Below are 27,209 nucleotides of genomic sequence, written 5' to 3' on the forward strand. Positions count from 1 at the left end.
TGATTTGAGTGATATGACGCTCTCTTCACACACTGGGTGAATACGCCTCTCCGCATAGTATCGCCTGCACTCTTTGAAATCGATAATTCTTTGCAATCATTTATCCATTATGTAACCAACGTGAAATTTAAAAAAATCGTTTTCTTTGAGAGACAGCCGAATGGTGTCTGATTTAATGGAAATCAGGTCATACACGAGGCTGCTACAAAAGTGGACTTCCGTTCAGTGAACTGATCTAATTGATAAAATTCACCAACAATTAACGCTGCAAATGAATGCTGGGCTGGAATTTTCACTTCCACCTGAATATCATGGGACAGTGTTAGTTCATCAAGTTATGAATTCTTCATGTTAAAACTATGTCGGGCCCTTATTCCTTGTTGTTTCGCTGAATGAGCGGTGAACATATCATACAAACAAAATAGAGATTTTAAGGGAGACTGAAAAGGCAGATGTTGGGATGTTTTAACCACTAGGAATGTCACAATGACAGAACTCTAAGATAAAAGCAATTCATCTAAAACTGAGGTACCAAAAGTTTCCATCAATCATAGGGTGGTGAAGCTCTCAAATTCTTTGCCCGTCGGGTGCTGCGATCTGACTTATTCGAATTACCTAAAGTGGGGTGGATAATTATTTGCTTGATCAACAATAGAGGGGTTTGGATAAATGGCCCAGAAGAGTTGGGACCAGGACCAACTGGCTCAGCTCCGTCTCACATAGCGCTCAGTTACTTCCATCGTCATTTCTCTGAACCTGCAAGTATTACGTCGCGTCACCGTCTATCCTGCCACTCCTGCACTATCTGTATTCATCTGTTTTTCAGTCTCTCTCTACCTCGCAGCTCCCACAAGCATTCTCATTCCCCAACTTTCCAACCCACCATTCCCCCCTCTGGGCTATGACTTCATTCACTGCTGCCATCATCAGATTACTGTATATTTATGAAACTACGGATGTTGGGATGGGACGGGAGAGTGAATCAAGGATGAACTATAATCTCTCTGGCAGTCGGCAGGACCAGTAATAGATCACGAAGTTCGATAGGACGAAAAAATTAACAACTCGGGAAAGACATGTGATCTGTGGAAGGACAGAGCTGTTCAATAGCAGAATCGAGGATGGAGCGAGGGAAAATGGCGGCCAGTGGGAGAAAACAAGGAGGGAGAATCAAGATTTAAAATACTTAACTATCAGGATTGGTATTCGAACCCAAGCCTCTGGTGGAAACTAGGAGCTGAACGCGTCTCCTTATACCGCTCGGCCATCCTGACGATAGGTAACAGTATGATTAATTTCACTACTGCAAGCAATGAAAAGCTGAAGGTATGTTCATGTGTCCGGGGGTGGGTTCGGAGAAAATGCAATCTTAATTTTCAGCCCGGTGCTACATTTCAGAAACACGTCGTTTATTTCATGATCGACAGACAGGCAAGGAATAGAAGGAAATGGGCCATGTGAAAGCGGAAGGGATCACTTTTCTTTGGCATCGTGGGTTGAGAAGATGTAATGGGCTGAATGTCCTGTCCATGGTGCTGTTATGTTCTATTGCATTGTACATAACACGTCCCCACATCTGGTGTCATCATCAGATGGATTATCACTGTTTGACATTAACTCACCTGACTAATCCTATTCACAGCGGTACTGGGCAAGCAACAGGTCACCAACAAGCTGTCCACACAACTCGGCCTGAAATCCGCCGTCTCCAGCTCCATCCGTCAGTCGCCGTCTGCCATCCTCTCTTAAAATTTAGCCTTGCTTCTAGGATTGGAGTAACCGGATTTGGCGTCACGGAACGTGTCGATCAGGCCACGCCGCAGTGTGTGTTTCTGCAGGAAGGAAAACGTGTGTTTACGATCCTCCACCGATGGTTATGCAGGTTCTATGTGGTGTCCCCTCCGCTGCGATCTGACCTGCTGAATGTGCAGCACACTCCGCCTTCCCAACAGCAGCTGCTCCCGACAGTTTGAGGAGCTCCACCCCGATGTTCACAAGCTCGCTTGCAGAAATTCATTGCAGCCAAGACACATGAAATTAAAAAAGTAACGTGAAACGAAGAGGCGGCATTTCGTTGGGTTGCCCATGAGGGCGCAGTGACCGAGGTAATCACGGCGAGGGACTCTGCTCGAATCCGACCCTCTTAAAACGCGTGTGTTTGAATCAGATGAGACAGGTGTGGTGGAGGGAGTGAGCGACAGAATAGAAGCAAAATCATATTTGGTAAAACGACCATGACAGGACATAAGCTGCAATCTTCTGATGATTTTGCATCAAACACCGAAGATAAACGCCTGATCCATTAGACCACACCTTCACACCCTTCTGAAAACACCAAGAGATGGAACTAAGAAACCTGCTGGACCGATGTGCTGCGAAATAGTGAGAAAGAGGGACGCATTTCTCGTGTACAGAGAACATTAACCGCTGTCAATTGTTTCCACGAGTGGAATGATTACTCGATGTAGCTTAATGTACTGACCCACTGAACAGCACTTTCATTCCGGTTGGGAAGTTAGAAAGTTCACTATTCCTGCCGCGACCCTTATCGCTGACAGATATAATGCCGTCAAGCTGGCTCACTGAGATGTATGGAGTGAGCTGGTTCAGGGTCGAAATTAATTTTGAGTGGGGCGGACGACTTGAGGCAGACATAACGTTCCCTTCTCCGTGGGTCATCTGCAGCACCACACGATTCCTCTCATTAACATCACCAGTGCAATGTATCATCCGACGTAGGTGACCAAGGAACGAGTGAACAGAAGTATATTTCAAGCTGTGCAGCACCAAGAACAGTTATGAATGTGGAATCTTTTATCACATAAATAAGTAAAGTAAAAACGATGAGAATTTGAAGCAGAATAAGTATAATTATGCAATTTCGTTACAAATCCTAAGGACATTGAGAAATGTGAATTGTATCATTGTAAAGGATCTGCAAATTTCCGTCTCTCTTTTCTCACACAGACCTGGTTGAGAACCAGATGTCAGGGTGCAGAGGGTTTTCCTGCGTCAGTCCCAGGGAAAATGTGTTCCTGAAGGTGAAAACATTGAAACCATCAGCCACATCCCTCGCTGTAAGTGATTTCATGGAGGTTATATCCAGTTCCCTTCTGTTCCCACCTTGTTAAATGGACAAAGACAATTGGTTTACATGTCCGCACCACGTGAGGAAGTTGTAAGTCACCGACTATAGATTAGTTTGTCTATTTTAGTTCACCTGTGGGGAACTCTGAATCCGTGGTAAGATCAAACTTGAAGAGAGGAGGTGGCGGGTGAAGGGTTAGCGGTGTTGCAAATGGAGGCGAGGAAGCGTTCATTAAATCAGGCGGAGTTTTCACTGCGGAGAATCCGTTACTGAATGCGGTGATACAATGTTTGGAAGTTGACGGCACAGTGAATCTGAAGAAATGAGCAGCACCTGAAGCAATTCCCTCGCCATCAGACGAAGAAGAGAAGTTAATGCAAGTAGCATCTCATTATTACAGCTATTGGACTGCGCGGGGGCTCCGTGGCTTAACTGGTCAAAACGCCTGTCTTGTAAACAGGAGATCCTGGGTTCAACTCCCAGCGGAACCTTTCATTTATGGGTTGAGTTATCGTGTGAAGAAAGCGGGCTCCATGCAACCACGGCCGTTCACTCACCAACAAACATAAAACAATAAAGCAACAGAAGAAATATAAAGCCTCGAAAACGCGGCAGGTCTGTTGGTGTCTGCGGAGCGAGAAACAGGACAAGCGGTTCAACCAGATGACGTTTCCGATTACTGTTTTCCATTTTTCTTGCGTTTTGGCGGTGTGGTGTTAGTTTAGGGTGATAATCGGTTGCAAACAATGCCGTGTCCTGCTTTGTGAACTTGCCCTGGTCCTGTTGACAACCCATCCCACCCAGCGTTGCACAGGTCTTTTCGACTCGAACTCCGACCAGTTTGCTGTGTATTTCAAGACACGGCAGAAGGAGCGCCACAGATATGAGCTGGAATGCAGATTGATATTGAAAACTTTTACACCCATTTGTTTCGTATGAATATGGGCCACGATCACTACTTGTCCACAATCTCCCACAGCAACGCAGGACTGTTCTGCAGCCCTGCCGTGATAGCATTTACCGTGGCACCAATGCAGGTTCATTATCACGGTGATTTGTGTCTTTTTTTTAGGTTTTGTTCTCCAAAACATTTCCCAATGCAGTTTTAATACAGCAACGGGTGATATTGGGTGCACCCAATTGCAGTAGTGGGATTCGTGTCCACCGATCTCTGGAGACTGGAGCCTTAATCTAGCGCCGTAGAACGCTAGGCCGCACTATCGCACAACAAATTTGTTTTTCCTTTATTACATAACAACTCTCACTGGTTTAACATGTTCAGATTGGAAGTTCTCTGCCCTACATCTTCGCATTATTTCCTCTGTCAGTGAGTGTGCCAGCCCCTGACAGTCAGTGTTTTTTCTCTGTCGGTGTTAATGCCTCACTCTTGTGCTGCGCCTGTCCATGTGTGGAGTTCTGCCTGCCTCTGACTGTGTCTGCATCTGCACCTCTTGAATGTTTCTGAATGTGTGTCTCAGTAGGCTTGACCCTGGCGTGAAGTGCTTCACCTCTGAAATTGAGAGTGCCACCCTCTGAATTTGTTTGAGACTGCCATCGTTTGCAATTCTGTCTATCTGTGTGTGTGTACCTGCGTCTGTCTGTGGGGTGATTCACCTTCCCCTTGACTTTGTGTACATTTGTCCCTCAAATTGCATGTGCCTGTGTCTGTCTGCCTTTCTCTCTCTCCCCTTCACTTGCCTGCCTGTGTCTGTTTTCTTCTGTCTCTGAGTGTTCCTGCTCTCTCTTATGCTGTGCCTCTCTATTTTGGGAGTTATGCCTGCCTCTGACTGTGCCTGCATCTGCAGCTGCCCGAATATTCCTGAATGTGTCTCGGAGTGGGAATGAACCTGCCTTTAAGTTCTCCACCTCTGAATCTGAGAGTGCCAGCCTCTGAAATTGTCTGTGACTGACATGGGTTACAGTTATGTCTTTCCATCGGTGTGAGTGCACTTTCCTCTGTCTGTGCAGTGCATCCCCTGCCCCTGACTCTGTGCACACGTGTCCCTCAAATTGTGTATGCCTTTGTCTGTCTGCATTTCTCCCTGTCTCCCATTCTGCTGCCTGTCTGTGTGTGATTTCCTCTGTCTGGGAACATCCTTACCACTCTCAATGAGGGTCCTTCTCTCGTGTCTCTGAGTGTTACTGGTTGTCTCCATGAGTGTCCCTGCCTCTGTCTGTCAGTGCCCGTGCCTCGATCAGTGAGTTCCCCTGCCTCTGTCAGACAGTGTTTCTGCTTCTATCTGTGAATGTCCCTGGCTCTGTCTCTGAGTGTTCCTAGTTCTGTTTTTCAGTGTTACTCCTCGCCCTTGTGCTGTGCCTGTCTATGTGTAGAATTCTGCCTGCCTATGACTGTGTCTGCAAGTGCAGATGCCTGAATATTCCTGAATGAGACTCTGAGTGGGAATGGCCCTGCCTTGAAGGTCATTCAGAGTATCAGCCGCTGAATTTGTTTGTGACTAACATGTTTTCCAATTTTGTCTGTCCATCTGTGGTGAGAGTACCTGTCTCTGTCTGTGGGGTGTTTCTTCTTCCCCAACTCTGTTTGTAACTGTTCCTAAAATTTTGTGTGTCTGTGTCCGCCGGCCTTCTTTTCTCTCTTCCATTCTTCTGCCTGTGCATGATTTAATTTGACATTGCATGTTCCTGAATGTGTCACCCAGCGTTCTTGCCTCTGTCCCTGAGTGTCCCTGCCTCTGTCTGGTGTTATCCCTGCCTCTGTCACTGAGTGTTTCTGCTTTTGTCATACAGTGGTCCTGTCTCTGCCGTTGAGTGTCCCTGGTTTTGCCAGTGGATGTCCCTGTCTCTGTCAATCAGTGTTCGTTCTCTCTCTTGTGTTGTACCTGTTTATGTCTGGAGTTTTTCTGACTCTGACTTCGTCTGCATCTGCAGCTCCTCCATATTCCTAAATGTTTATCTGTGGTCTTGACCCTGTCTGGAAGTTATCCGCCTCTTGAAATTTAGAGTGCCAGCTTCGGAATTTATTTGTGACTGCCGTGGTTTGTATTTTTTCTGTCCATTTGTGTGCGAGTGTACACGCCTCTGTCTATGGGATCTTTCCCCTTCCTCTGATCTGTGAATACGTCCATCAAAATGTGTATGCCTGTGTCTGCCTGCTTTCTCTCTCTCTCTCTCTCCCTCTCTCTCTCTCCGTTTGTGCATGATTTTCTCTGTCAATTAGTGTTCTTGAATGTTTAAGTGAATCTGTCTGTAAGAGCCCCTACCTCTGTCTGTGAATGACCAGTTCTCTGTCCGTGAGTGTCCCTGCCTCTGTTCGTGCGTGTTCCTGAATCTTCGCCTACAGAGATCGTCACAATGTGTTCATCTCTCTCGGTTACCAGGTTCTTCACCCCTCTGTATCTCACTGTCGTTAAAATACAAATTCCGCCCATCCCATTTCCCTTGCTCTCTTGCTACTTGCTCTGGTTGGTGTTCTGTTCAAATTAATGTTCAAACGCTAAGCATGTGTGCACAGGTGCAATGAAAACAATTATTTGCAGCAGCATCACAGGCTTATAGCATCATATCAGCAGTATTCACAAGAAAGTGTCATCGACATTCAAACTCTTTGTGCAGGTGTACCTGCTTCTCTGTCCGTGTCGGTGCTCCTGATTAATCATGTATCTTACGTCCTATTGTGTTTTCCTGCATCTGCCTGCCGCTCTCTCTGCTGTGCCCACGTATGCAAGTTTGCCTCTGTCTGTGCCTGAACTGCCCTGTCATCAGAGACCTCCTCCTCTAGTTGGTAATTTGACCTGGAACTCAACCGCCCTTTCCCAAAGTATTCCAACTGCATTGTGTTTCTCCATAGTGAATACAGATGAGAAGTATGAATTTAAGCCGTCACCTCCATCTGCCTTCGTGGGTCCCGACCTCTGCGATTCCCCTCCCCTCCATGCGCTATCTCCCTGTTTATCTGAGTCTTTGTTCTCCGCCTCCTGCCGCGTTTTCTTGCAACAAACGGCCGACTTAGTTGGCATGTCCCATCAGCCGGCAGACTGGGGGGCGTGGCCTTGTTCCCGACGCCACTCAACAGACAGTTGCCCCGGTGACGGCCGTTGAAGAGACCGGAAGTTGCCGATCGGGAGCCGCTGCGGCGCTCTCGGGAGGTGGCGATGGGAGGAAGGACCCTGGGGCGTTGGGAGCGGGGCTGCTCCATCCCCGCTCTCTAAGGTGAGACTTCTGCCGGCTCCGCTGCGCCGGTTCTCTCCCCCCGGGTCAGAGGGTGGATCACAAAGGAGAACGCACTCCGCCGCTTCTTCTGCTCCGTGGGCCACTGATGCGCAGGCGTAATGTTCGGCAGCTGTTCCACTCTGGGAATTGTAGGCACCTGATGTTGCAAGGCACAGCGACAGACTGGGTTCTTGGAGACAGGACTAGCTCACAGTGAGCCAGCTTCTTTCATCACTTCAAATTGCGAAGCGCATCGCAGGCATGAACGACTGTTTAAATCACTGTCACTGTTCTAATGTGCGAAACGCAGGTGTTACATAATGCACAGCATGATCCCACACACAGCAGCTCAGATATGTCCGATCATGGATTATACCGACGTTGGTTGAGAGATTAACATTGGTATACACGGAAATAAGGGTTTATACTAGAATAATGTGACACTTACCTTTCACAGGGCAGCCGGAGTCCCCAGGAATTTCCTCTTTCCAGCACTGCACTCCCCCGTCCGTCCAGCAAAATTCCCTGTCCTTCTGATTGTCTGGAGCTCCCAAAATCTCATGTAACCCTGCAAGAATTTACCTAATTGTGGACGTGAAGCCTTCAAACACTTTAACACATCAGCTCTGCAATCTCTTCCATGAGCTCCAAGAACTTTGGGCTCAGAAACCCCGGGGGATTTGAGAAGTGTGAGCTGGTGAAAACGTAGATGATGGTTAGTTTGGTTTTGCGGCATCTATCTTTAAAACAAATCTCTCCACTTCAATTTCACTGAAACACTGAGCTCTGGTTTACAGGGTGCCGGTTGTTTATATATCACAGGCCCTGCTTCCGGAACTTCAGCCGCCGGCCTCCTGTGTTAAAATGACTCCCACCTGTGCTAAGAATATTCCGTGTGTGTGTCGCTGCTGCGATCGTCTCCCTCATGACACCATCAGAATCAACGGCGGATTTGGTGGTGTGTCTGCGAACATATTGGTGTGACGGTCACTGTCCTCTGCCACTGTCAGGGTGAATAAATGTGTCCTCCTCAGGCTCCCTCAACACCACCGCCCCTGAATTGAATCTACTGACTTGTTGTTATATACATTTCTCTGTGTGTGTGTGTGTGTGTGTGTGTGTGTGTGTGTGTGTGTGTGTGTGTGTGTGTGTGTGTGTGTGTGTGTGTGTGTTTGTGTGTGTGGGTATGTGTATGTATGTCGCCCTCTGTCATTCTCTACCTCTCCCTGTTTCGTTCTCTCCCCTGTTTCTCTCTCCCCGTTTCTGGATATTTCCCACTCTCTCCCTCTTTCTGTCACTTCCTCTTTCTGTCTCTCTATCGGTCCATTGTACCTACCTGCGTGTGTCTGATTACCACTGTGCATGAATATGTATCTATCTTTTCGTGAACCTGCCTCTGTTTCTGAATGCTCCTGTCTCTGTCGCTGAGTGTACCTGCCTGAACCGTATGTATATCTGGCTCAGTGCGTAATTAAAAGGTACTCCCATAAAGCTGAAAATAGTCCTTTAATGCTGTATCCTTCTGGTTATCAGCTGTTCTCCACTGATGCCATTTTACAGCTCTTAACGCATTGCATTCCATGCCAGATATTTCAGGTCCTTATCTAATTACTTCCACAATGATGCCTCCCCCAACCCCTCTGGCTCTGCTTGGCAGACTGTGAACACTGTCTGGGTGAAAAATGGGTCAATCTCAGGTTTCATCCACACTGCTGCTTGCCTCTGCTCGAGAGTGTGCTTGCTGCCGTCTGTGGGTCCGCCTGACTATCTGTGAGTTCCTCTGCCGCTGCCTGTGGGTGTCCCTGCCTCTGTCAGTATGTGCCCCTGACTAGCCTTGTGAGTGTCCCTGCCTCCGCCTGTTAGTCTGCCTGCCTGTCCGCGACCACCCCTGCTTCTTTCAGTGAGGGTCCCTGCCTCTATGAGTGTCCCTGCCCCTGTCTGTGGTTGTCCCTGCCTCTGTCTGTGGGTGTGTCTGCCTCCTTATGTCGGTGATTCTAGTCTACCTTGGGGTGCCATTGTAAAATCCTTAGCCAACATATAAACAGAACATTCCACTCATTCTGCCTGGCACTCTTTCAGTAATGAACGACACAACCCAATGTTTCACCACCTGACTCATACCCTTCTGTACCAGATGTTGCAGGTCGTTAATGTCGCTGAAACGGGTCTTTTCTTTGGAAACGCATGTCTGACAGGACCTTTATTTCAAAAGAAGAAAATCTGCGCCAGGTTTCTACCATTCCATGGACCGTCTGACTCTCCTTCTTGGAGGCAATGGTGCCGGTGAATTTAAGTTAAAGTCGCTTCTTGTGTACAGTTCTGGGAATCGTCATTTACCTGTGCTCTGACTCTCACACAGGCAAGTTTGGATAACTGAGACTATTTTCCATGACTGGTTCACCAACTGCTTCCGTCCTGCTGTGGAAATGTACTGTGCCAAACGTGGCATTTCCTACAAACCATTGCTCATTCCCGATAATTCACCAAGCCACTGGATACATTTAAACGATCTTTCCAAAACCGTGATAGTGGTGTACTTGCTCATGAAAATAACAGCCTTATTTCAACCAATGCATCAGGGTGACATGGCAAATTTCAATATGTATTATTTCCGAAGAAATTTGAAGCAATTCGTTGACGCAACTGAAGGTTAAGGTAAACCAATAAGTCGGGAATTAGGGAAACGCAGGCCAGGTCCTACTGTTCCATGGAACGGCAGCTCTCCGCCGGCAGTTGTTGGATCAGAGTGTGGAGATCCTGTACTGTTCCTGAAGCAATCCAGCTCTTTCTGCCTCTTGCACTCCGCGGGGCGGGGAGGCGATCTCAGCTATTTTACTAATGATAAATACCCAGAAATCCAGTTTACATTCTCGCGCCTGCTGATCTCTCGAGAAGGTTAATCTCGAAATGCCCCGACTGGTTCCATGTACATCCGTCCAAGTGGAGGAAGAACAAGCAGATGGTGTTGGATCCAGGTGAGGGGCTGACGCCACATGAGGGAGGAAGTGATGTCAGACGCTGCGAGGTGACAAGCGGAAGTGACAAAAGGATGAAGATGATGGAATTTGATCGGAGAGGACTGTGTGGCGTGGAGTAAAGGGAGTGAGGTGGGAAGGGGAACTGGTGTCCCTTCCTCTGTCAATGAGTGTCGCTGTCTCTGCCTGTGCATGTCACTGACTCTCTCTGAAAGTGTCCCTTACTCTGTCCGTGAGTATACCTCTCTCTGCCTTTGACTGTTCCTTCCTGTGTCTATATGCCCCTGCCTCTGTATGAGAGTGTCTCTGCCTCTGCCTGTGAGTGTCCCTGCCTCTGCCTGTGAGTGCCTCTGCCTCTTTCAGTGTCTCTGCTAACTGTCTGTGAGAGTTTCTGCTTCTGTCCATGAGCGTAAGTGAGTGTCTCTATCGCAGTCTGTGAGTGTCCCTGCTTCTGTGAGTGAGTGTTCCTGTTTCTGTGTGTGAGTGCCCCTGCTTCTGCCTGTGAGTGTCCCTGCTTCTGTGTGTGTCCATGCATCTGCCTGTGCGCACTCAGCCCTGTTTTATGTAACTGTTTTCTTCAGTCTGTGGAAAATATTTCTCTGAGCTCCAGCCTCAACATGTGAGTGTTTGCTCTCTTGAGGTGTGTAACTTTACCTTTCTCTTTGTTTGCCTTCCTCTGTTTCACTCTCCATTTCAGCCAGAGATTCCTGCTGTCTCTTTCGGTGTGTCTGCCTGTTCCTGCGTTTGTTTGACTCAGTACGTGAGTGTGTCTATCTCCATATCCATATTTGATGCCTCTGTCTTTGTACGTGTGCGATTTTCTCCCTTTATTAGTGTCAACGACTTACCTTCCTTGCCCACATCTGTGTTTGAGTGCAGTAGCCTCTGTATGTGACTGTACCTGCCTCTCCCTGTGTATGCCTCTGTATTTGCTTGTTCCTGCCTCCATAAGGAGATCACCTTCCTTTGTCTGTTTGGATTTCTTGGGCAATGTGTATGTATTTTATGGATCTGATTGCATCAGCCACTGAACTAAATTCGCCAGCCTTTGGCTATGAATGTGCTGGCTCTCTCTGTGAATGGAGCTGCCTCTGCCTGAGAGTGTCCCTGCTTCAGACTGTGAATATCCCTACCTATCATTGTGAGTGTCCCGGCCTCTGTCAGTGAGTGTTACTGCCCTGTTAGTGAGTGTCCCTGCCTCTGCCTTGAATTTTACTGCCTCTGTCAGTCAGTGTCCCTGCTTCCATTTGTGAGTGTTCCACATCCCTCGGTGATTGTTCCTGCCTCTGATTCATTGTTCACTTGTTTTGACCGTGACGCTTCCAGCATAATTCCCCCTTCTCCTCCATATTGCCCTTCTGTGCCTGTCTGTGTATTTGTGTTTACCGTCTGTCTGTGTAAGTGCTTGCCTCTCCCTGGAACTGAACCTCTCTCTTCCTCTGACCCTGCCTGTCTGAAGCTGTTTGCATGAATGTGTGTTCCAGCTGAAGAATGTGAGCGTTGTTGTCTCTCTGCGTGAGTAGCTGAGTACATTATCAAATGTGCATTCATCTGTCCACATGCTCTTCTGCCTCTGTGTGTGTGTGTGTGTGTGTGTGTGTGTGTGTGTGTGTGTGTCGGTGTGTGTGATTGTGTGAGTGTGTGTGATTGTGTCTGATTGTGTGCGTTTGTGTATATGTGTCTGTGTGTGTGTCTGTGCGTGTGTGTTCTTCTATTCCTTTCCTCTGTCTCTGAGCATGTACGCCTCTTTCTGTGTTGTCCTACCAGGATGTCTGGGCATACCCGCTTCTGTGGTTTTCCGATCTCTGCCTCTACCTCTTTCTCTGTTTGCTCCAGACTCTGTCTGCGACAATGTATTTCTCTCTATGGCCTGCACTCTCAGTATTTCTACCATTTTCTGCTTGTACAGATTCTCAAATGTACATTCTTTCCTCTTTACCTCACTGCGTGCTTTCCTTTCTCTCGGTCTTTGAGTTTTCCACGACTATCAGGGCTTTCTCGCTTCTCTTTCTGTGTATGCCTGCCTCTGTCTCGCACTGTCCTCTCTCTCTATCTCTCTTTTTCTGTCTCTCTCCATCTCGCTCTCTTTTCTCCTTCTCTCACTTTCTCTATCCCTTTCTGTTTCTGTGTATGTGTTGCCATTCGGCAATGGACCCGATATGAGGTGCACCCCACAGAGAGAAAGACATTTCCACTGACAGAGGATGGTACACTCAGGGGCAGTGTCAGGAAAATACAAAGAAGCAGGCAAATATCTCTTTCCCTTTGTGCCTGGTTGTCTGTGCACGCGTGCCCCACACTCTGTATGTCTCAGTCTTTCTCCGTGATTTGGTTTGACTGCATTTGACTTTGCGTGTGCCTGGCTGTGCATTTATGTCTCCCTGCCTCTGTCTGCCCGGTGACTTTACCTGCTGAGATGCTCCTTCGTGCCTGTTAAGTTGTTTCCCCACTCGAAGGTCCAGGTAATGTGCTACTCCTGCGACAGACAACTGGAAGCTCAGGGCCGATGAGGTCACGGGTGCCGACAGCCCGTCGGCCCAGAAATGCCGCTCTGGAACGTCGGATGTTTTCCGTCAGCACTGGAGACGTGCGGGCGGTGGAGAAGGAAGGATGGAGCGAGGTCGCAGTGAGAGGTGACATTCCCCGTCACTGCATCCACTAAGGGGAACGGCTGCTGCTCACGGTGTTTGGCAAGGGCACGGGGAAGTGCGCAGGCATCATGTCCCTCTGAATGCCAGGTGTGCAGGAGCAGTGATTTCCAGCTGTGGCACGCTGGGAGTTGTAGTTCGATAGGTGCAGGTTTGAAGAGAGCGATCCTCAGAGCTTGGAGACAAGGATGTCTCACATTGTGGAAGCAGTTTTCAACAACTCACGGAACACATGTCCCCTCACAGTGCATGAACGATTGTTTGGACAATAAATTATGGTTACTGTGAGGAAATCGGAAGTCAAATGCGACAGAAAAGGCAACCTTGTGTGAATAACTCAGATTATTATTCGGTTTTTGTTTCCGACTGTGGCTGTGAGATGAACATTGACCCTGGACACAAAGGAGAACTCACTGCGTAAACATGCCTATGGATCAGGGGGAATTCCCAGATGGAACTTCTCAGCGCCAGCTCTGCGCTGCCCCAGTACTGCCCCTCTCTCATATCTTCACTTCTGACCGTGCACAAACCCCCAGCACCATCTCTCCTTATCGCAGAAACTCCAGCTGTGCAAATCCCCTCAGTTCTGACAATGCGGCATTTTCCCAATACTGGAATTTTGGCAGTGGAATTGAGGCCTCCGGATAGACACTGATTCTAGATTTCACCAGTGAAAATGGTGACAAAATTAAAAATGCTCAGTACAAGATATAAGGAAATATGTGTATTCCTTAAATGGAATATTTGAATAATTATTTGAAAAATGCAGCAATAAAATGTTCTTTCGTACAACCGGTTCCAAATTAACATACGAGAGATACTTTTGAAGGTTTTCTTTAACTCCACTTTCAAGACCTACCCTGTCACAATCTCTTCCATCGGACATCACTAATTTTGGATCGGAATTAACGGGTCGATGGTGTCCCGTTCACGGGACAGATAAGGAGGAAATAATCTGAGATTTCGCATCCTTCTGATAAACCTCGGCGTCAACTTCCCATCCTCATTCCCCACACGGTGACGGCGCTCACTTCCTTGAAGCCAATCTAACCTGTAAGTTTATGAACGAAGCCCAAAAGCTGGTGGATGAGGACAAGCTCCCTGCTCAACAGCTACCATCAAATTTACTGAAAACACGGAAGAGAAAAGCTGCACGAACTTTCGTGATTTGCTGCATTTGACCCAATGACCTGGCACATTTCCCATTTCATTCAGTCACGAGTAACTTTCAACTTATCCGGAACTCTCTCCTTTACCGAACGTTTGCTCCCTGTCGCTCCATAAACACTCCACCCTTCTGGTGAAAATGTAAATAATGAAAATGCTGCCAATGTTCCGCGAGCCAGGCGGCGGCTTTCATCGTCTTTCCGAAGGGAGATAAACAAGAAGGTAAAGGTGGAGCGAACGCAAAATGTACTGGAACTTTAGCTACTTTCTTCCACCGGCGCTGCCTGACTTCCTAATTGTTTCCATAGATTTTGTTTTTATTTCATATTTCCAGCATCCGCAGGCTTTTCAATAATAAGAGTTTTTTCTTTATAACACACATCTACATTTCATTGCTGAACTTGGCCGAAGATGAGGAATAACTGCGCATCCCACAGTTGTCCGCTGAAGGCGTGTCCAGCAAAGATGAAGGTGCGCTGAATTCCACTGAGCAGTTTCTCGGCAAACACTGTGATAACAAAATCCGACACAGCCTTTGTGACCCCGACGTGATTCGAACACGCATCCTTCTTATCTGGAGTTAGACGCCCTGCCTTTGCGGCACGAGGTCTGACACGAGTCCTTATGTCATGGAAGAAACGTTGATGATTCGCCAGTGGAAGTGACGCACCCGCCAGAGGGAATTGATAATTGTGCAGCATTACCGCTCTGTCACCCGGGCGTTGCCGGCTGAGCGCTTCCAATCCCTGCGTGAGACATGCCTGGGAGCCTCCTCCTCTTCATTGATCCAGTCCAACCCCATACGGCGGGGCTGTCTCCTGACAGCCATTCTCATTTTCGTCTTCGTTAGATTCTTTGAGTTGAATTTAAATCAACCCTCCTTCGCCTCCGCTCCAGCCTCTGAGCGCTATATTTACCCTGATACACGGGGCTCTGGCTTACAGAGCGGTGGCTGTTTATATATCCTGGGCCCGGTTTCCAGAACTTCAGCCGCCGGCCTCCCGTGTTTAAACTGACTCCCATCTCGTGCTGATAAAATACCTTGTGTGTGGCGCTGCTCTGATCCGCTCCTTCATGGCACCGTTAGAACCCGCGCCGGAGTAGGTGATGAAGTGGTGAATAAATTCACCAGAAATTGACTTCTGAAACCCGTGGAAGCACGTCGACACCTGGCCTAGATTCTGATTACTCGCCCAATAGATCAATTTCCTCCATTTACGTCCTGTCATTTCCTGGTCAACGTCGTGTTGGATTCTCTGTTCCACGTTAACTGGTGTTCCTCCGTTCATCAGTTTGAGTAGTGCAACGGTTATCACGTTCGCTTCACACGCTGAAGGTCCCCATTTCGACCCTGGGCAGGAAATTTATCTTTGCTCCTGCTCCAGTATTTTTTCAGTGGTGTGCGTTTTCCGTCCTTACCCATTCACCTTGACAATTGCTGTCCGAAGGTCTTGCTACAAAAACATGGAATACTCTTGCAGTTTGCAGACACTCGCTCAACATTCTGTACCCAGCGGTGGCCGGATGAAGGACAGGACCAGTTTTGTACCGAGAATCCGGCATGAAACACAATCGCCTCCATCGTGTTCTCGCTGTGTCTGAATCTCTCGCCATTTCTCCTTCTCACCATTCTTCTCCTCGTCGGTCTGTCTCCATCTCCGTTTCTTTCTCTCTATCTACTGAGTAGACACTGTTATTATTAATTAATCTGCCTTTCTGTTTCTTCTTTGCCTTTCAGATTTAAAACTTCGTCTCTGTGACACAGAAAGGAAATCTGGAGACCACATGCGGACTGTGTAATGTGTGGTGCAGTTCAAACCCCTGGCCTTGGTTCTTCGGGAGGCACTTTCAATTGCGGCGGGATTTCCTGGATTCAATCTTTTATGGATAGCGGGAACGATTTTCTTTTCTATATTTCGGCCATCAGTCTCGTGCTACAAAACCAAGCAGTTATCTGGCAGAGTGCGTTGAATATTAGGCTGTTCGTATCTGCTTCTGCTGTCCATGAGAAACAGCGAGAAGCGTTTCTGTAGTGTAGTGGTTATCACGTTCGACTAACACGCGTAAGGTTCCTGGTTCGAAACCAGAGAGAAATACTCTGAAATCTTTTTGCTGAAATCAAGTATCGGGAGAGGGACACAACCGGACTTTTATTCAAGTAAATGCAGCTGTTGCTCCAACCACAACCCAGAGGCGTCCCTCACCTCCTGGCCGCCGTTTCGCTGCACACAAAATGAGACATTACCCTATCCCACCTTCTTTTGAACATGGTAACGCTGTTGTATTCCAACTTCCGCCCCCGTTGTTCTCGGTGTACGCACCTGCACGGCAACGGTTCCCTTTTGGCGCTGGACCCTGTTGCGGAAACCGTTCCAAACCCGGTCGGAAGTTACAGTGAATTAGTTTTCATGTGGTCCGTGTCCTTCGTCTTTCTGACTTGCTTTAAGTGAGACTTTATCAGAAAACGGTTCTCTCCGATGATGCTGCTGTCGTGCTGATACTGCAACACATTCCTGTTCAGAACGTTCTCATTTCCCCACAGCGGTTTTCCGATGTAACAGCCTCAGGGCGGCCTCAACAGCACAACTGCCTGTTCCCCGCTCACTCCCTGACTCTCTCTATGCTTCCATACAGACAGAACTTTGAAGAGCAAAATGCTCTTTGTGCTTCGGCCGTTCCTACACACGCTCCATTTATAACTCCATGTTCATTTGTTCCCGATAAGTCCTTCCACTGATGTCGTGGCCGGAAAGAAGAGAAATGAGGAGAGTGTGGAAGCCGGGCGACAGGGTGATCTATGGGCAGTGACCTCGGAGGCACCGCCGAACTATCTAAGAGGTGTGGAGATTCATCTTGAAGAGACAGGTGGGACACAGACTGACGCGGATCTTTGCATTTTCCTGCCTTATTTTCACGTCACTGTGTACATTCCCCTGCTGAAAGAGGGCTGGATGATCGGCCAGTGTTTACTCCTTGGGCAGCAGTCGTCGAATTTCATGGACATGCAGAGTCCCCTGTCAGTACGGAGTGGAGTGAAGACTTAGGCGGCGTGTTCCAGTGACGCTTGCCGTGGTTTATGCAGTGCAGAGGGTGTCAGGTCCGCTGCACGCGCAGAATATCCCTCCTTCGATTTTGCGTATAAATAATATTCCAGCTTTGACTCCGGACTGTGAGACGAGTGCGATTCTGATCGTTCCCATAAAGCTTTATAACAGCTGTTCAATATCTTTGGTGAAAACCTCAACAATATTATTGCAGCTTGAAAGCAGCTGATCCCGCTCATATTTCCAGGTCGGGGGTGCGGAGCGGTGGGGAGGGGGTGTGGGGAGAGGGTGTCACAAGGACGGCGCCGAAGGACACAGATCCGGCTAGCAGTTTACCTGGATATCCTCGTGTTTCTGTGTCTGTAACTGCGGATTTTTTGCCATGTCTCTGTCTAACTCTTTCACACCTGGACTCCCTGTCCGCAGCTCTCTGTTCGGTTCTATCTCCTTGTATCTCACTGCTTTTCACCTCTCATTAACCATTATGGAACCCTGTCCCTCTCAGTCAGCAACAGAGTTGATACCTGACGTCGATAAAATGCACAATTTTTGGGAGGCAAAGGGTGGGCGGGGAAATTTTGTTGAGGTGAAATTTCCGCAATGATCTTGCTGAATGACGGATTATGCACGTGGTACTGAAAGACCGACTCCAGTTTATTTTGTTTTGTTTCCTGAACGTCCCTGTCGCTTTTCTCTCACTGACCATTACCTCTCTTATTTCTGTTCCGTAAGTTTTGTCCCTCGCTCAGTCACTGTTTTCCTTGCCACGTCGCTGTCTCTCTCGTTATCATGGCCACTCCTTCAATTCGCCTCTCTCTCTGCCTTCTCTTTCCACTGACTCTCAGACAGCACTCTCGCTGTCTTCCAGTAGTGTCTCACACAGAATATAGAATGCAGGACGTCATGGACGGATTTTCTCTCTCTCTGCAGTATGAAAACCTTGCCCTACTTATGTTTACGGCAGGACGTGTTTTGCAGCGTTTGATGCTCAGCGGACAGACCCCATAGACTCATCTCCTTGTGGCACAGGCCGGAGTTTCTGACGGTTCAGTCTCCAGCCTCCTGTGGCGAAACGAGTTGGATGACCTGCAATGGAAACCTCATTGTAGTACGGATGTTTTCTGTCCCTGAGGTCGGCAAGCACGGCTGGTGAATATTGGGAATGGTGACGGGGAAACAAACAAATAAACCAGAGGAGCTGTGAGAGTGTGGATGGGGTGGGAGTGTTCAGTGTCTAAAGCGATGATGGTGCGATGTGAAACTGACCGCGAATAGATGAAGCTAGTTGATGGTGGGCGTTGACTTCAAGGAACGGAAAGCGGAAAGAGGACTTGAATAATTACCTCAGTTTAAAAGTAACGGAGTGAGATTGATTTTAAGTGAGGACAGAACAACAGACTGGAAGGAGACGTGGACAGGAAGGCAGAACGGCCACTGAAGTGGAAGGTGGATGTTTAGAATGAGGAGTGTGACGTGATGCGCTTTAACGGAGAGCAGAAAGAGGGACGATATGAACTGCATGGCGCAGTTCTCAGACAGGCGGTCTCAAGCTCTTCAACATTTATCTGCAACCTGGAATTGGAATCTTATTTGGTCGGGAGAAATAGAGGTGAGGCTGACCCTGACAGCGAACTCAGTAAAGGAACATATCCAGGAGACACGATATTCTACAGATGATGGAATCTGGAGTAACACACACAAAATGATGGAGGAACTCAGCAGTACAGGAAGATAATCGCCGTCGTAGGCGTATGTTAAATCCATAAGATGTATGGAAGAGCATTAGGCAATGCGGCCCATCGATTCTGCTAACAAATCAATCAAGACTCATGTTTCCAGTCGCATTCACCCGCCTTCTCTCCGAAACCCTTAACTCCCATACAATATAGAACACAGACATCTCTGCCGAAAATGCCCCCATTGACGGCCTCCACGACGTACTGTGGCAACGTATTCCATGGATGCGCCACCCTCTTCATGAAGAAATTCCGACTCATCTCAGTTTTTAAGGGACGACCCTTAATTGTGAGGCTGTGCCCTCGAATCCTGGACTCGCATACCAATGAAAACGTCCTATCCACATACACTCGATCAAGGCCTTTCAGTATCTGGTAGTTTTCAATGATATCCCCCTCATCCTTTTGAACTTCAAGTAAAGGCCCACAGAAATCAATCACTTCTCATATGTTGAGCCCTGCATTGCTGAGATCATTCTTGTGAACCTCCTCTGGACCCTCTCCAGGGCCAGCACATCTTTCCTTAGATACGGGGCCCAGAATTGGTCACAATATTCCAAATGCCATCGGACCACCACCTTCGCTAACCTCAGCAGTACATCCTTGCTTTTATGTTCTGGTCCCCTCGAAATGAATGAAAACATTGCATTTGCCTTCTTTACTACCGACTCAACCTGCAAGTAAACTTGGAGGAAATCCTAAACTAGAAATCCCAAGTCCCTTTGCATCGCTGATTTCTGATTTTCACCCCTTTTAGAAAATATTCTACCCCTTTATTGTTCTTCCGGAAGTGCATCACCCCACACATCCCTGCGCTGTATTCCATCTGATACTTATTTTCCAACTCTCCCAATCTGTACAAGTCCTTCTGCAGACTTCATGCCTCTGCGACGTATTGCTCTACCTATCTTGGTATTGGCTGCAGACTTGGCTACAATGTCAGCAGTTGCTTCATCCAGATCATTTGTATATAAAGAGAAAAATATTTTGTCGCAACATTGGCCCCTGCGGAACTTCATTAGTCACCAGCAGCCATCCTGAAAAGGTCCCCTTTTTCCACACTCTCTGACTTCTGCCTGTCAGCCAATCTTCTGTTCGTAAATATAATGAGTAATGTGACGTTATACACTTAAACAGAAATCAGAAAGAAGGACAACATAAACTGTTTGACACAATTCTGAGACCGGCGGTCACATGATCTTCAACAATTCCCTGCAACCTGGAACTGGAATCTCATCTGGATTGAAGGTTTCATTGGTGGGAAAAGGAAGGTTGAAGATGGCCTTGAGCGAACTCAGCAAAGGAAGATATGCTGAAAGAAATGACAGTTTGTCTGAGGTAGTTTGGCAACCGACATTAAAACCCGTGCTTTGTGGTTTATATTTCAAAATATAATGCACAATTTACAAAGTACAGAGGCATAAAGGAAAAGTGTTGAAACCATGACCGATAGGAATAAGTATGGACTTTATTGTATCGATTAAAATACGCACAATTTTGCAAGCAAAGATCATATCAGCTTTGGGATTGGGAACGATTTGTATTTCTTTTAAACAGGATCAAAAAACGTAATTGGCATATAAATGTATATCACGTGAATCATCGTGTGGGACAGCAGAGAAGATCGCATCAATTCTCGAGACGCAAGAACAAACCAGGGGTCCGAGAGGTTAAGGCGATGGACTGCTAATCCATTGTGCTTTGCACGCATGGCTTCGAATCCCATCCTCGTCGTGAGCTTCCGGTTTGTCCAACGGGGTGTTCTTACCCTTTTTACAAAAATAATTCTGAGACTCAATTTTTCACTGTAACACAAGTTGTTGTGGGTTTTATTTCCGAAGAAGAAAGTCCGCTCTTAGAGTTTCTCACTCCACGTCAAGTAAGGGAGAGGCGCTTCCCATCCATTGGCCCTCTGCATGCCCCGGAGTAAACTGTGCTTCAGGACAGTACGTTCCAAAGTGAAACAAAGGAAAAAACATTTCACTGAAGCGTATTGAACTATGAACCAGAGAATATTGCAGATGCTCAATCGTTCGATGTCTTCCCAGAAATTCAGTTTTGTTGTACTGTCGATTCATACCAATGAAGGTGGAGACGCGAACGGAGTCGGGGTGTGTGGGAGTGAACAGGAAATGGATGGGGTGAAGTACCAACCGTGACAATGAATGCAGTGGTGGGGCCGGAGGGCCGAATGGTTACCCGGCTCACTTCTTCTTCTGTTGTCGTTGTTCTTCCTTGCTTACTTCAAATAACTTGGAACCGTCTCCATCGTTACTGAATTCAGGGCCACAGGATGAACGTGACTATTTTAGAGGAATTTTCCAGGTTTACCTGTATCAACGTTGCCTGCTCGTATGTTGTTTCTGCAACCACAAGCGTTGCAGCAATATCTAACTGGGTGATGGACACAAAGAGTCCCTCCGAGGGACCGACGGACTCCATGTGAATATGAAGGTTACGTGACCATAACATCAGATAATAATTGGGCAATAATCACCTGAATAAAGTTAAATTTGCAAATTGGAAACCTTAATTGTTACGCGACAAGGACGCGTCCAACGCCTGAAACACTGCAAGAAAGACACGCTGGATATATTTAATGTCCTGCCTCTACCAATATCGTCGCCAGAGAAGTTCAGAGATTCATCAAGTTCACATTTATTTTAATTGTCAAACCATATCTCTCATCTGGTGACAATGTTATAGTAGGCGATTCAGAACGAGCATTCTGAATTAGGAGTAAGTGAATGAGGGGGTGACAACGAGCTAATTATGGAGTCTCGGACACATGTAATGTGTTATTTCTCGTGGTGTTGGGAACCTGGGCCCTGAGTACATGATCGGCATAACACAGGTGAGGCAAACCAGGGGAAGAATGTGGTGCTTTCGGTGACACACAGAGAAGGGAAGATGATGTCTGCCTCAAGTAGTCCGCTCCACTTACAATTAGGTTCGACCCTGAAACGTCTCACTGCAGGCTTCTCACCAAACCAGCATGACCACATTTTGTCCGTCTGCTGGAAGGGACGAGACAGACCACATGATCCTTCTAAATTCTGAGTCGTGAAGAAAACTGCGCCCCGTCTGCGAATTCTCTGATATCCGTCGCCAGCACATTCTACGTGTTGAAACACTTCAAACCGGGCAATTCTCTGTGTGCCATAAAAATGCCTCCCATCTCCTTTTCACTTTCTGGCAGGACCCCAAACCCATCATCATGTCTGATGCTTTTTCCTCGGTTCCTGAAAATAATGGACTGTGTGGCCTTATGGATACATCTCGTGCCGTAGGTATTTCATGTGACGTCATCAGAAGAATTCAGGTTCGACTCCTGTCACGTTCGTTTTTTTCAACCTCAAGTGTTTGCATCCATCTGCCTCTCTTTACACGTATCGCAAGCATTTTCATCAGCTGGTCTAAATCCTCATGTGAAGGCCGAGTGTCACGTGCTTCACAAAACCTGGAAAACAAAACAATTCAACAGTGTTTCCGCCCAGGATTGAACTGGGGACCTTTCGCGTGTAAAGCGAACGTGATAACCACTACACCACAGAAACCACGAGAGGCGGCCAACACTTAATCTACTTTGCTGCGCTGCTTAGCACCGAGAGAGGCTGTTGTATCCTCGTGAATTGGAGCCTCCTCTTCCCCAAGCAACAAAGTCTGGCCCATCATTGATCTCCTCTTTCAGTCGGGGAATGTGCACTGTGCTGTACAAATAATGCAGGGAAATACAACATCTCTGTCACTCTGGCTTCCATCAGTCTCCTCAGGATGACCGTCCACACCTCATGCATAACTCACCGGTGTCTCTGACATTTAGGTCCACAGATCTGCTCTTTTCCAGTCTCCGACATTCACTTCACTTCCCCCTCACCTCGGCGACGACGTCAATGGGACATGTGGGGGATAAATTTGTGGAAGGCATGGACAGCTCTTGGAGGGGCTACGCGTGAGTTGTTGGGACTTCGAGTCTTCGAGTCATGGGGCATGACGATAGACCATCCAACCCACAGAGTCCGCACTGACTGTCAGGCGCACAACCACTCTGAGCTTGAATTAATCCCATTTTATTTTCCACATTTCAATCGATTTTTTTCCAGCCTCAAGCCCTCCGATACGCACCAGGAACATTAAATAGTGGATAATTCAGCTACCTGTGGCACAAGGAACATGATATTTCCAACGGCATATTTCACATGCGAGCCTGTGTCTCATCGGGGAGCAGAAAGCTGTGCATGTTGCACCAGCACCGTGCCTTCGGATCAAAACCGCCGTCGAATACTCACAGATTCAAAACGGAAACTTGTTGCAGTGTTCAGCATGTCAGCATAATGGACGGAGAGGTCCTCTCCTCAAAGAGGACTTGGTGAAGCTGGTCAGAAAATACATCACATGGGACAAGTGAGAACTAATTTATAGTTCTGTCCAGGAACGGAATCGTCCCCACTGCGGGTTTCTAATTTTCAATGTGTAAAGTAGCGAGGCGATTTCCATTGTAGATCGTTCGTCGCCCAGTTGACACACTGCTTCGTTGCGCTGACCTTGAGTTGCAACGGCAGCAGCACTGACCTGGAAAAGTCCGCGAGGTCGACTCACACCCGTATCTTGAAAGCTGCGTTTTCGATTTGTCCTCACAGAATTTGCGGCGTGGTGGCTGCGGAACTCAGCGACGCTCGCCGTTGGTTGACACATCCCACTTCACACGGTGTCGCAGATCAGCTGTAAAGTTTACAAACCTTTTTCGTTTTTTTTTCGAAATATCTGAATTTTCACCTTCAACAGAGAAATCCTGATGGAGCATTGCGATGGAGTTCTGACTGTCTTGCTTTAACTTTGCGCTGACCAGCTCAGTAGACCGCTTTATCATTGTTTATTTTCTCATTCAGAAAGCCGACGAAAGCCGATGAAAGCCGCCCACTGGCCAGCTGGACGTTGGCAGCAATTTTTCTTTTCACATTTCCCTTAAATGACGGAACACTTGAGCAAGGATACGGATCAGCCGTTTAATAAAGGAGAAAGATACGGGAATATGAGAAGGGAACAAAGGGTGAATTAAAAGGGGAAATGTCTCCGTTTAATGCAGAGCTAAATGCAGCAAAGTTGAGAGATTTTAATAACATTTCTCTTCAATGCCGTAAAGAGGGTTGAATGTTGGAGGGCAAACAATTGACATCGTCACCCAGTCTCATTAGCTAAGTTTATGAATGAAATCACCAAGTGACTTTAAGTAAGCGAGCGTCATTCAATATATTGGGAATGTGGATAATAAGCTGTGCCGAGAACAGTATCTATATCGAAAAATGACGTACAGCACATTAACGGGGCTCCGCTTGACAGACTGAATGCTATTCAATGGCAGCATGTGTGCTGAGTTGGAAGTAGAACAGGTTTTCTGGAAAGGTCAAGGGGACGGAGCTTTCGATTCCAAGGTCAGGTTGGAGAACTTTGGCTGTGACTATCCGCCCAGCGAGCAGCTTCTCGAATAGCACAGGAGAAAATTGGAAATTTGGCAGTGGTGGGATTCTAACCCACGTCCCCTCAGAGACTGGAGCCTAAATATAGCGCCTTAGACCGCTCGGCCACACTACCACTGATCTGCTTAACATATGATCTCCAGTTCGTTGCTTTCGAGTCTGCACTTTCTACAATGCATGGAAGTCACTTCGAGAAACAAAATGAACACTGTGAGAAAGGACAGTAAGAGAGAAATAGTGAGCGAGAGAGAATCAGCAAAAATGTATCGGCACTCTAAGGTTGTCCGTGTCACTTTGGATTTAAAGACGGGGTTTTGTTCCTCTCTAAATTTGGTTATGCATTGACACATTTCTGATGCAAGCAATCACGATGCTTCGTAGTTGGTCCGCCAAAGAGGCTGGTTGTGCCTTATGGCCACATACAAGAGGCTGGTTGTGCCTTATGGCCACATATTTTTATGGAATGAGATGAATCAAAAGGGCTGGTGAACGGATGCTGAACAGGAAGTGGGCGCGTCAGTTATTTGTGAAGCGTGGTTTCAAGGAAGGGAGGACTGGCAGCTCAGAGTCTTTGTTGATTGGATTCCAGTGAAGACGGGACGTGGGAAAGAAAAGTATTGTGTCAATGGGATAAACAAACAATCTTGGCCATGAGAAGGAACAAAACGTTAAACCACCAAGAGGTGAGACTACGCGGGTTGAAAGGAAGAACAAAACTGGGCCAATAACCGCGGTACTGGCAGCAAATAAAACAAAAACAATATCCCGAAGCAGCTGGAATACCAACGTTGTGGACAGGTTTCTGACCTTTCAAAAGAGGCGCAGGTAATAGGCGGAAGGTCAACTCCCCAAACGTTAGCTCGTTTCATCAGAATGAGTCCCTCCAGAGTTCGACAGATATGGGATGATCTCATTACCTCCGTGCCTTCTTCAAGCGTTTGTTTATGCTTTTTCCGGAAACAGGTCCAGCACGTGATGAAGGAATGGTCTCTTCAGCTGCGATTGTAAACATTCTTTTGTTCAGACCGACAGCAGTGAAGCTTTGCAGCGTTTCTAATTTAAACACAGACAATTAACAGGATATCTTACACGGACAGAAATGAAAAGTAACGTCTCGCTTTAGTCGTCATTCCGTCGCACAGGAAACAACCACCAAAACCATACGTGCTCCTGGTGAGGATCGAACTTACAGCCTCGTCATTTCACCATCGCGAACTGCCATTGAAGTATTACGCGCTAACCGATTGCGCCACTAGGGCTCCACAGGATCAATCGACGGATTTAAACATCAGGAAAAGATGATCAGAACGAAACCCGTTCTGACGAAATGGTGGGACGGCAGGTTGTGTTTTTGTTTTGCTGCAGAAAAGATTGAAGTGCATTTTTACTCACGAATAGCTTCAGGACCAGTTTCAAGGAGCAATAATTGTTGGAGCAGTAACTCCTGTCCGACAGCTTTACCAAAAGTGACTGGGGAATTTTGTTCCTCCGGTGCTGTACTTACGACTGAAATACGCTTTCCGTAGGAGCAGTGGAGACAGAATCACTTTTAGGGTTTAAAGAGGATCTGGCAGGAAAACATCTGCACCGCTTTGGGAGGACGATAGTGGAGTGGGACCGTGCAGATTCGTTTTACACAAGAATAGTCCGGACAAGAACGGCCTCGGTCCTTACTGCAGCCATTCCATGATTACACAGGAGACAAGATTTCAGAGTCAATACAGAGATACATCAAAATGCTAAAATCCAATTGAAACCCACCTGATTGGTTCTCCTGCAGAACATGGAGAAAGACAATCACTGCAGGATGTTCCCTGAGAGAAATCCGATCGATTACCTTTCACCACAACTGAATATCAGTGCCGCGTCAAGGAAAGAAAATGCAGCAGCGGCCAATAAACAATGGAAGTCCGGACGCCCCAAGGTGTCCGGATTTGAAGGGAAGGAAGACCTGAATGTAAACCTGAGCGAGAGCCGCCCTCGAGCCTGGGGTGGAGGTGAAATCAGGCCCTTGCAGAGAATGTTGAAGACTATCAAATCCGTTTGAGGGGGGCCCACGAATGCGTCAGGTGATTGAATCTCATCTTCAGCAGCTGGAATTTTCCAATCGTGTCACGTGTACATTTCCCACCGACCGTTGGACTGAATGTCCTTCTTTCTCAGAGAGATAGGACAGGGGTTCTGACAGAAAGAAGGACAGGAAAGTTAAATTGTGGACACCCCTTGCAGGAAACTGAAAGAGCAACCACGTGAAAATACCTGGAAGCGTTTCGTAAAACAGAGTGTTAACATTATGCCGAAATTCAACCTTGAATGAACGGCCTGCGCAGTAGGAGATTTCATTTGATGACCATGTAAACCTTTAGTAAAGTCACCTACCTGAAGGTTGTCAACGTTTCCACTCAGGATCCTTCTTCAGCGTCCTGACCGGAGAGTTCGATCGCCTGTTTTTCTCCACGGATGCTGCCTGTCCCGCTGAGTTCCTCCAGCATCATTCTGTTTTCCATCTCTATATTCCAGAATCTGAAGTCCTTTGTATCTCTGAAGGTTGTCAGTTGCAATCCACGTTTTGTTCTCACCGAGTTGTACCTTGCATGGGATCTTTACTTCAACCATTGCTTACCATCAATATTCGCTGAGAATAGGTTGAGTGAATGGCTTCGTTCCTTCTCAACCATAAATGAACACGATCCATTTGTTCTGATGACGCAACTTATGATTTATTTTACAGCGTTCAGTCACTCTTGCTGAATTTCGGAGTGTTCGCAAAACAAATGTGCACAAATTGAACATCCAGTTCTGAGCCTGAACTTCCACGTCATTTCAGAGAATTCTGAAATGGACGCGGACGGGGTAAGGGAGTGAACAAATTGGAACAACTGCAACTTCCATGTGCAAAGTGTG

At 47.3% G+C, this 27,209-nt stretch overlaps 2 non-coding genes across 2 annotated transcripts; one reads left to right on the forward strand and one right to left on the reverse strand.

Annotated features, from left to right (window-relative positions):
• Positions 1-3,505: 3,505 nt before the first annotated feature.
• trnat-ugu (transfer RNA threonine (anticodon UGU)) lies at positions 3,506-3,579 on the forward strand. The gene has a single exon. It is a non-coding gene; the product is annotated as a tRNA-Thr (tRNA).
• Positions 3,580-22,312: 18,733 nt separating this feature from the next.
• Positions 22,313-22,385, reverse strand: trnav-uac (transfer RNA valine (anticodon UAC)). Its single transcript has one exon. It is a non-coding gene; the product is annotated as a tRNA-Val (tRNA).
• Positions 22,386-27,209: the final 4,824 nt, after the last annotated feature.

This window comes from Pristis pectinata, chromosome 18, assembly GCF_009764475.1.
Source record: "Pristis pectinata isolate sPriPec2 chromosome 18, sPriPec2.1.pri, whole genome shotgun sequence".
NCBI classification, from domain to species: Eukaryota; Metazoa; Chordata; class Chondrichthyes; order Rhinopristiformes; family Pristidae; genus Pristis; species Pristis pectinata.